General features: G+C 37.4%; 1 protein-coding gene and 1 non-coding gene across 3 annotated transcripts in view; one reads left to right on the top strand and one right to left on the bottom strand.

Moving 5' to 3' along the window:
• The window catches only part of Frs2 (fibroblast growth factor receptor substrate 2), a 47,459-nt gene extending 45,191 nt beyond the window's left edge, over positions 1–2,268 (bottom strand). For both annotated transcript variants that reach the window (XM_004632156.2, XM_023716315.1), the window contains exons 1-2: positions 2,175–2,268; positions 960–1,002 (exon numbers count right to left, since the gene is read on the bottom strand). The gene's annotated coding sequence lies outside the window, so the exon portion shown is untranslated. The remainder of the gene's footprint in view (positions 1–959; positions 1,003–2,174) is intronic.
• Positions 2,269–7,956: 5,688 nt separating this feature from the next.
• Positions 7,957–8,062, top strand: LOC111817052. The gene has a single exon (XR_002821326.1). It is a non-coding gene; the product is annotated as a U6 spliceosomal RNA (small nuclear RNA).
• Positions 8,063–11,447: the final 3,385 nt, after the last annotated feature.

Genomic DNA, 11,447 nt, shown 5'->3' with positions numbered 1-11,447 from the left:
GCCACACACACACACACAATAAATAAATGTAATAAATAAAATAAATATTAAAAAAAAAAATGGAACCACTGATTTGAATAATTTACCTTTTCTAAATGTATTTAGTCCAGGGTCTACAGGGTCTCACTACTCAGAATGGATTTGTAGTGATCCTCCTGTTTTCAGTTTCCCAAGCGCTGGGATTATAGGCACACGCCACCATTTCAATCGCCGTCTCAGCATGCCTCAGGGGCGGGGTCAGCACAGCACACGGGATCGAACCCCAGTCCCTGCGTCTGCGTAAGCAGGTGCTTTAATCCACTCAGCTATCTGACTGGCCCTTATAATTTACTTTAAAAGCATTTCCAACTGACAAGTTAGTTGTATTAACCTACCAAATGATCACTACAACCTACTCCAAAAGTTCCTGAGAAATTGTAACCAAAGCAACTTCTCTGGCAGCTTTGGCTTCCAAGCAATTGATTTCAAGTTCTTAGCCCAAAGAAAACAAACGAATAAAAGGATTTTAATATCCACCCACTTACATTTCATACTTCGGAAGTCTAAAGAATATCAACTAATTAATAACATAAAATCTACTCAAAGTTACCTGTGCATGTTTTTAAGACATTCAGGAATTTTAAGGATGCTAACTTTAGATGCTATCTACTGCTTTATACCGTGTCTATAAAAAGCAATCTACTTGTTATATTTTAAGCTCAGGAGTTATATAGTTTCACAGAGAACTTTAAATTCCCTCTCCACTCCCTGAAATCTAGGTGATAGCTACTGAGCCCCCACGAGAAAGAAATTTTGCTCCCAAAAGAGACAAAATCATTCTCCAGGAGCCAGGAACAGTACTAGACTTACAACATAATACATATAATACAACATGAACATGGGAACAGGATAAAACAATCATGAGTATTAAGCCCAGATTCAACTACATTTGTTTAATAATTATATTAATAATTTCTCACCTTGTAGAATTCTCTTCTGAGAAAAACAGATGTAATTTTGTTCCTAAAATATTTCAGGTAGAAAAGTTGGGATGTTAGTTTCAAAACAGTGTCTTAAAAATAAAGCTATTAACTGTTTACTTAATACATTCAAAATTGCTACTACCAAAGCTTAAAAAATTGTATTACTGAAAATACTTTTCTTTTTTTTATTTAGTACACGGTTTACAGGGTCTCACTACATAGATCGGACTCGTGATTGTCCTGTGTTCAGCTTCCCAAGCACTGGGATTACAGGTGAGCGCTACCATGCCCAGTCTCAATCACCATCTCAGCGCGCGAGGTGAAGAGGAACGCTGGGAATCAAACGCTGGCTGCTGCACTCTGCCTAAGCAGGAGTTAGTCTACTGAGCTATCTGGCCGGCCCTGGAAATACTTATTCTATGGAACAAACATCAATTCATTTTTGCTAGATATACAATGTAACACATTTTCATATGCTAAAACATCAATAACGTAAGTTAATTTTACTCTCTCCAAAATCATATTTTAAAGGCAGACTTCTTTTAAGATCATAAAATTCATCCATTTCAACATAAGTTTTTAATGTAGTCACAAAGTTTTATGACTAATTCCAGAACATTTTCATCATCCTAATATGAAACCCCATTATGAAAGGCATAATTCTAGTTTCAGGAAGAAGCATCTGAAACAAATTTTATTTTTAAAAATCTGTAAGAAACATTCGCTATAAAATATGCTCAAAATTATATTTTAAAAATATATAGAACAAAGGCTTAAAGAAAAAAACACGTACTAAAAATTTTTTTTGAGACAGCATCTCACTATGTAGTTCAGGCTAACTCTGAATTCACTATGTAACCCAGGCTGGCCTGAAACTCTGGGCAATACTCCTGCCTCAGCCTCCAGAGTGCTGGGGGTACAGGAGTCTGCTACGACACTTGGCCTCCAAGATTATAGAAGTAGCTGTAGTCAAATAATGATATAATGACATTTTCATATATTTTCTCTGTATTTGGGATTTACTATTGCCACCTTGAAGATTCTAAAAAGGTACAGCACAGACATACCTTTTCTACTGCTATACTCTATAATTTGTGCTACTAAATAAAAACAAATACAAATTAACATTTTTTAATGTCTACCATATTTTTATTAAATGTTTTCCAGAACAACAGACAAAAAAATATAGTTACAAGATTTGGTTACACTTACTGATCTGATCAAAAAGCCACAGCTGCATCTTACTTTATGACAAACGGATTGGCTCATCCACTTTGCATCTGGGCATCTACTTCTTAATGGCCATTTCTGAAATAAAGGCACAGTTATTAAGAATGGGACTCATATACGTAACCAAGGAATGACAATTTTTAAGGACAATTACCTAATTTGTGTCAGAGAGAACCATAAAAACAATTCTTGGGCAATCTTCTCATAAAAACAAAACAAAAAACATTACAAATGGGGCTGTGGGTGAAGTGAGAGGGCCAGGAAACTAGCTCTTGTCCCACAGGCCCAGAATGCCTTGGCCACCACCAATCCCTCGGCCACGGACACCCTGGCCACCAATGCCTCGGCCACTGATGCCTTCCATCAGTTGTCCCAATTCCTGAGTGCCATTTACACACTGAACAAGAAAAAAGGGAGTCAGGGTAAGGTGTAGATTGGGAACCCTAAAATCACACATTTGAATACCGTAAATTGTTTACTTACTCTACCCATTACCTAGGATGAAAACCTCACAGATTTTGTTGGTTTCATTCATGGACATTTTAAGGTAAAATAATGACTATCATACCATAAGTGCTCAGTAAATATTGACTGATTAAGATGATGGGCTAATTTTGGTTGATAAAACATTTAACCTTTGTGAATTTTAAAACAGCAAAGCCTCAAAATACCACTTTTTTCACAGAAATTGCTAGGACAACAAACTTTAGATGAAAGACACTGCCAAGTAATCAAGCAGTCAGTAAATGAAATGTCTTCCTTATTGGATTCAAAATAATGAAAGTGAAAGGAAGGACAGGATTACAAAATGAAGTAATGAATGTAGGAAATGATCAGTGGTTACTAAAACCACTGGGTAAAGAGAAATAATGGATGGCCCAGACTATCAAAATTTGAACCCAGAGGGACAGTGCAGTAGTGTGCATGTGCAAACCCAGCTGCTTGGGAGGCAGAACAATCTCAAACTTGAGGCCTGCCACTGAGAGCTTGTCTGAGGGCAGGATGTGCAGATGGGGTGCATAGAGAACATAGTTCAGGGCCAGAGTGCTTGCCTACCGTGGTAGACCCTGAGTTCAATCGCTGGCACTCTGAAACCAAACCAAACAAAATCTTGAATTCAGTGACTAACATTATCATTAAAAATGGATCAAGCAGACATTATACCCAGAAGTACTTCTCACTACCCATGGTATGTTCATTTTAGAGCTCCAGTTTTGAAAGACACATAATAGCAGCACTTTTACCATTTCAGTTCTTTATCATTATGTTCCATATCACCTTATTTTACATCTGAATTACTAATAGTTGCCTGTTCAATCCCCTAGACTCCTCCATGTTCATCTCAACAAATCAATCAACCTAATCTTTTTCAAAAGAAAGTAACACTAGGTGTGATGGTGCTCACCTGAATCCCAGTACTGTGGAAGGCTGAGCAGAGGTATAATAAATTCAAACCCTGCCTGGGCATTAACCACCTTAGTGAGACCCTGTCTCAAAATTTTAAAAAAGGGGCTGGTGAGATGGCTCAGTGGTCTAAAGCACCTACTTAGAACAAGCTTAGCAAAACACAGGGACCGTGGTTCAATCCCCCCAGCACCACATGCCAGCCAGCCCTGCCCCCTGGTGGGCTGAGCTGGCCACACACAAAAATAAATAGATAAATTAAATTAAATTAAAAAAAAATTTTTTTTTTAAATTTAAAGGGTGGTGTAGATAGCTTAGTCTGAAGGCTCTGGATTTAGTCCCCATAAGCAAACACTAAAACAAAACAAAAAGATCATGCCATTCCTGTGAACAAGCTCTCCAGGGGAGTCCATCTCCCTAGTCTAAAAGGCAAGACCTCTGCAATGGCCCACAGGGACCACAGTCTGACAGCCCCTCCCTACCTGTCAGACCTCCTCTCCTGCCGCTCTCCTTCGTGTTTGCTCCATTCCAGCTATCCTGGCTTACTTCCCCTCTCTAAAGATTATTCATATTATCATAGCCTTCAAACTTGGTTGTTTTTTTTTTTCCTCTGCCTGGAACACTAGATGTCTCTCCAGCTTATTCTTCATCTTCCTTTAGGATTTGGCTTTTAGGGTGGGGGGGGGAGTATTTAGCTTTTAAAAGTGATCGCATTAGATCTCCCCTAGTATGTTAAGCAAGGCCAAAGTGTCTGCCTTAGTTTTCTTTATCTGGCAGAGAATATAAGAGGATAAAGTAAGTTGTAAAAGTGAGAGGGTAGACATGGTAGCACATGCCTGTAATCCCAGCACTTGGGAGGCTGAGACTGGAGGATCGCTGAGTTCCAGACCACCTGAACTGCAGTGAAATCTTGTTATTAAAAAAATAAACAAAAACAAAAACAAAAAAACAGTTGAGGGGGTAAGCAAATACATCATCAACAATTTCCAGATCTTTCTATCTAAACATCTATAGAGCTCTACTGTCCCTTTAAAAAGATCCTAAGGCAGATGGTGTGGTTGTTTTGCTTTTTTTGTTTTGTTTTGTCTTTAAATCATTTTTACTAAAACTCTAGAAAAGAATGGTAAAGATAAGTAAACAAGTTCTATTAAAAACATCTACTGACATTAAGCAACATTCCCTTTCCTCCTAGTTCTTTATGGATTTCTATTTGTGAACGCATTATAAAGTTCTAAGTAATAGGAAAAATGCAGCGACACTGTGGCCACCAGAGAGAATCAAACGACTAATTTTTAACATGACTCAACTTGCTATAACATAGTAGAGATGTTTGAACTTAATTCTTTTTTTTTTTTTTTTTTAATAAGCAAACTCCCCTGGGTCTGAGGCATACTCTGCTCTTTAAGTATCCTGTGGCTGGCAAGCTTCAGGGTTTTCAGAGAGGTAGCCACAGGACAGAGAAAACAGCAAGTATGTTCCCAAAGACCAAAACAACTGTATTAACTCTGGCAGGCATTCTCTGGAATTGCCCAAATGCTAACCAATCCACATAGTTTTCATCTGAACAGTCTACTTTTCTTTAAAATTCACAAACCACTTATTATATGCTTCTCCCATAAACCAAGGTATAAAAATAAACCAAGAAAAAAATAAATAAATAAACCAAGAGCCACCAGGCATGGTGACACACATCTGTAATCTGAGTCGGCCTGTGCAAAGGATTACAGGTTCAAAACACACAACATTAAAAAACAAAAGTTCAATAAACACAATCAGCAGGAGTTCCAAGAATTGAATGATGAAATTTATATTCAAATCTACTTTTGAAGGGAAAGAAAGTAAAGGGAACACAAATATTTTATCACTTAAATATGTTTAAGTAGAGATACTCCCACTTAAAAAAGACATTAACAAATTCAACATATTAAAGTAATCTTAAGTGTGCCAGGAGTGTGATAATTTAATCGTATTTAAAAGAAAAAAAGACGAATGCACAAATTTGCTGCTGCTTAGATCACTGCAGCTTCTAGGACCCAGTTTCTTTTATTGATTTCAAAACGAAACAAAACAAAACAAAAAAATAATAAAAATAAAAAAAAGTTGTGCCTGAAAAAAAAAATAAAAAAAAAGTAATCTTTAATAAACAACTTCTATGTACCAAATATAGAATTAGCTCATTTAATTGTCATAACTCCCTTACATGAAAGATTATGAAAGCACACAGTCAATCAACTTGTCCCCAGGCCAGGAATATAGCTCAGCAGCACAAGTGTCTGCCTGGCAAGCGCAATATCCCAAATTTGATTCCCAGTACAAAAAAAAAAAAAAAAAAAAACCAATAAAAACCCCAACTTGCTTCCAACAGAGATGGACTCAGGATTCTAATTCTTCAGTCTGCCCCCTCCCAACTATACAATGTACAGTAACCTGGGCAACATTTATGGGTCACAAATTCCACATTTACACCATAGGAACAGCATGTACAAATCTAGGGTACTCATTTATGACATTTTTCCAAAGTTGCTTTAGATAGAAAGACAAAGGGAGAAAAGGTTCATGGTTATATATTAAGAGACTAATGCTTTGATGACTCCAAAGGACACATGGCACTTAAATTTAAGAAAACGGATTAAGAGTAAGCTAGCAACAGCACAGGATAAGAATTGGTTTAAAGGACTAATAATGTTACACTTCTTTATTATTATTATTATTATTATTTATTTATTTATTTATTTTGTGTGTGTGTGTGTGGCCAGCTCAGCCCACCAGGGGGCGGGGCTGGCTGGCATGTGGTGCTGGGGGATTGAACTGTGGTCCCTGTGCTTTGCTTAGCTTAGCTTGTTCTAAGTAGGTGCTTTAGACCACTGAGCCATCTCACCAGCCCGTTACACTTCTTTTAAGAAGCGCTGGTATTAATGGGTAAGGCAAAGAACACATGACACTTAAGAGTTGATGAAATTAAGAGTAAAACAGTCTCCTTTGTTTTCAGAGCTGAGTTTGTAGCTTGGTGGTAGAGCACTTTGCCTAGCATGTGTGAGATCTAGGATTCCATGTCTAGCTTGGCAAAAACAAACAGCAACAAAAGACTACAGTGAATAACTGGAATCATTCTTTTTTTGTTTTTTGTTTTGTTTTTTGGTGGAACTGGGGATTGAACTCAGACCCTTGCGCTTGGCAAGGAAGCGCTTATTCCACTGAGCCATCTCCCCAGCCCCTGGAATCATTCTTAATGACTGATTAGTACTCCATATACAAAGAGAAGTCAAGGAAGAAAAAATTTAAGAATGGGTACACAGCTTTTACCAAAATACTTGCTATGTTTTTTTTTAACATATCTATCCCTTTCTTTTTATAAAGACATACATATATGCTTAAACTGTACATAAAGTATTCTATTAATTTTTAAAACTCAATAAAATCATTAAGAGTTATGATTAAAATTTAGATGTTTAATTTTAGTATATGTGCTGCTGAAGCGAGCACTAATTTAGATGTTTAAAATGTTGATCAAAATACCACATATGAATATATAATTTAATTTATGCATTTAGTACAGGGTCTGTCTCAGTACACAGATCAGACTCCCAGTGCTCCTCCTGTTTTCAGCCTCCCAAGTGCTGAGATCATAGGTGCACGCCAGGTCCAGCCTCCACTGTCTTCTCAGTGCACCCCGGGGACAGGGCCAGCATGGCAGGCCAGGGATGGAACCCCAGTCCCTGCATATGCCTAAGCAGCACTTTAATCTGCTGAGCTATCTGGCAGCCCCAGTGTATGAAGTCTTTCTAAATTATAAACTTAATTTTGTACTATTAATTAATTCCTACGCTGATTGCTTAATACTAGGACACATTACTCAGAAAATGTGGCTGTGATCTGTTCATGTCCTCAGTTATTTGGAGAAAGTAAAAATCCCTTAAAGAAGAAAGTAAAAGTCCCTCGAAGTGAATTACTGTCATGACTAAAAAAGTCATCGTTTAAACAGGTGCACCATGCAGGCCACTGAAACCAGGCATGCCGGTGTACAACCTCAAGCCCTGGGCTGGGGAGGCTGACACAGGAAGATCACTGTAAGTCTAAGCTGCACAGTGAGAACAGGCACCAAATGAATAAATAAATAACATTTTAAAATTTAATAAAAATACAGTTCACTTATCTAGACAAAGGGGAGTGAACTGACTGGTTAGTGTAAAGCTTCACAAAGGACTAAATACATACACTAGTTTTCTAAATACATTTTTCCTGGGATTTTTAGCAAAAACTTACACTTATCTTTCCCTTTCAATCGCAACTAATGGCTATTAAGAAAGGGGGGGAACAAGGAGGGAAAAAGGATATACTCTCTCTTAAGATACCAGTTATAGTGCTCGCTTCGGCAGCACATATACTAAAACTGGAACGATACAGAGAAGATTAGCATGGCCCCTGCGCAAGGATGACACAAAATTCGTGAAGCGTTCCATATTTTTAATGCTATTTATAACTAGGGATATTAATGACAACACTGTCTGTGCCTATTTACTATGCTGTTTTGTGCCTAACCACCCTCACATACGTTAACCATCTTGCCTCAATACTGGACTATTTCTTAGGAAAACAACTGCAATCTCTCTTCTTAGAAAAATGATCATGTAAAATCAGTGTGCACAATTGTGATTCAAATACTTTGTTTGGATTCTCAAAATTAAATGAGTAGTCATGAGAGTAGCTGATAAATGAAGCAAATACCTTTATTCTGTGGCATATCTTCAATTCTATTTCACATGAAGGAGTTAACTTGTAAGATTTCAAACATTTAAGAAGTTATCAAGTTAAAATATATTTGCAGACAGTAACATTATATAGAAAAGCAAAACTACCTAATCTGTACTCACAAAATAGGTTTTATGCATGAATTGGCCGTTATAGGCTAATGATTTTGTTTTAGGAGAAAATAAAAAGCAAAATATATCTGGCTGTTGACAAATGGAAGAAACCAATACACAAATAAAACTTATCTTCAGTGACTTAAAAGCACTGAAAAGTCATGGATTCAGAGCTGCTGATACAATGGCAACTAAATAAGTACACTTGATTAGGAGACTGACGCATACTACCAGAGGCAAAACGCTACATTTTGAAGACATTGTTAAAATAAACTATTAAAGTTGTGTTTCTTTGTGATTTTGAAAGGAAATCATATTTTAAATATATTGAACTAAACATATTATTAAAATTAATATCAATTTTAAACTTTTCATTGTGGACGAATATTTAAAATAATTTTAAAATAGTATTTGAAATCATATAGTGTAACTTGCAATATGTTTCTGTTGGGCAGTTCTGGGCTGTAGCCCAGTGACTGTGTTTGTCAGCAACAAGTTCTTGGTCCTGATTTCTTCCTTATGAGTATATAGGTCTGGTGGGTATCTAAGGCTCCTTCACCTCCCCAAAGTGTTATGTTTCGAGGGTAATTCTAGCTGCTATCCTTAGAGCTTAGGGAGGTACTGTTTCTACAGAACAGAAGCTTGACTCCAATTTGTATTTTCTTATCCTGAAATAGTTTGCCTAAATAAACAACATTTTTATAAAGAAAAAAAAAGATACCAGTATAAATTAATAGAGTTTTATTTAAAAAAAAAACAAAACCTTAAAATTTGGGGACTGGAGGTTTAGCTTAGTGGTGCAGTGCCTGCCTGGAAGCACAAGGTCCTGAATTTGATTCCCAGTACTACAAAACAAGATGCAACAAACAAACAAAAAGACTTAGGATTTTAGAGTTTTGCTTTTCTCAGCAACAAAAGAGTGTACAAAATTATAACTAAAATCCAACAAGGATAACAGAATGGTATATACAGCTTTGAAATCAACACCCTGGGCATCTCCTGTGGTATCTGCTTCTTAGAATATTTATTATCTCTTCAAACTTTTTTTCCACTCAATACTATGACTTGAACCCAGGGCCTCTGCACTGGGACATACACCTATTCTTTCCTTTCTTCCGTCCATCTATCCATTTATTTTTGGAGACAGGGCCTTACCAAGTTGGTAGGCTATACAAGTGGGACTCAAACTGTTGATCGCCTGCCTCTACCTCCCCAAGTGCTAGGATTACAGGTATGTGCTGCCCTACCCAGCTTTCGGAACTTTGTCTCTTATCTCTCCCTTTCTCTTTGTACAGTCATATACAATATTAAGTAACTGTCATAATTTAAAACTTCTGCTCCATACACAGGCATAGCATTTACATTCTAGGCCAGTGGGGGCAAACCAATGGTATGCATGCTGCAGCTGGCTGCTTGTTGTCATTACAAAGCTCTACAAAGTTAACGATCACTGTTTTAGGCCAGTTATTAAAAATTAATATAAAAAAAGAAAAAAATTAATATTAATGAAGCCAGGGAGATGGCTCAGTGGAATAAGCGCTTCCCTGGCAAGCACAAGGGCCTGAGTTCAATCTCTGGTTCCACCAAAAAAAAAAAATAATAATAATAATAATAATAATATTAAATATTAACATTCTATTTAGAATATCAAAATCAGAGTAAAAACTTCAGAATAAATTTTCTGTTATAGCTTCAACAATATGCACAAGATATATACAAATCTAAACTTTAGCCTGTAGTTTTGTTTTACATGAATTTTAATACAGAAAATATTCATTATGAAGAACAGTTTAGCATTAAAGTGGGATTGATACTAACCTAAAGTCATTTGTGTAACAAAGTAACTCTGTCCTTATTTGTATGTTCCTAAGATGGTCATTCTACTCTATTAACCTCCTCAGAGTAGAAGCAAATTTTTATAACTTATACTTCAGTCCCTATATTTTCTAGGGGATAATCAACAACTTCAGAAACAGAAGACAACTGAAAACAGTTATTTTTTTCTAAATTTTTCCCAGGAATAAAATTGTTTCCATTTTTCTGGTAGGCTCTAAATATCTTTTCTTTTTTTAAAAAATGTATTTGGTTATTGCAGGGTCTCACTATGCAGCTTAGATTCACAGTGATCCTCCTGTTTTTCAGCCTCCCCAGCACTAGGATTACAGTGGTGAGCTGCTACGCCTGGACTCTGGCCAGCTCAGCCCACCGTGGGAGCAGGGCTGATGCGGCATGTGGTGCCAGAGATTGAACCGTGGTCCCTGCGCTTGCCTAAGCAGGCACTCTAGTCCACTGAGCTATCTCACCAGCCCTTGTAAATATCTTTTTTTTTTTTTTTTTTTGGTGGAACCGGGGATTGAAATCAGGCCCTTGTGCTTGCCAGGGAAGTGCTTATTCCACTAAGCCACCTCCCCGGCCCCTAAATATCTTTTGATGTATAGGATATAGAAACTTTTTTGGGGAGCAGCAGGAATGAAGAATAATCAAGGATTGAATCTAGGACCTCAAACGTGCTAGGCAAGCACTCTACCACCAAGATGCATCCCTGATCTCTTTTCTTTTAAAGTTTACAAAAACTTTGCAGACTTCCTTTGCAAGCAAAGTCTCACTAAGTTGATCAAGGTGGCATGAAACTTGGAATCCTCCTGTCTGAGCTTTGGTCTGTAGGCAGTAGCTGAGGTTACAAGTATGCACCGCTATGCCCATCTACGACAATTTTTCATGGTACGTATTAAAAAAGGAACACTGAAAGAAGAAATGATCAATGCCTTCAACTTGCTCAAAGCAAATTTAAATCTCATAAAAGGGCCCTTCAATAAGAACATATTCCAGGGGCTGGAGAGATGGCTCAGTGGTCTAAAGCACCTACTTGGAACAAGCTTGGCTAAAACACAGGGACTGCGGTTCGATCCCCCAGCACCACATGCCAGCCAGCTGCGCCCCCTGGTGGGCTGAGCTGGCCACACACACACACACACACACACACACACAC

The sequence above is a fragment of the Octodon degus genome, unplaced genomic scaffold (genome assembly GCF_000260255.1).
Source record: "Octodon degus isolate 3935 unplaced genomic scaffold, OctDeg1.0 scaffold00047, whole genome shotgun sequence".
In the NCBI taxonomy this organism is placed as follows: domain Eukaryota; kingdom Metazoa; phylum Chordata; class Mammalia; order Rodentia; family Octodontidae; genus Octodon; species Octodon degus.
This window is presented reverse-complemented; position numbering and strand designations above follow the sequence as displayed.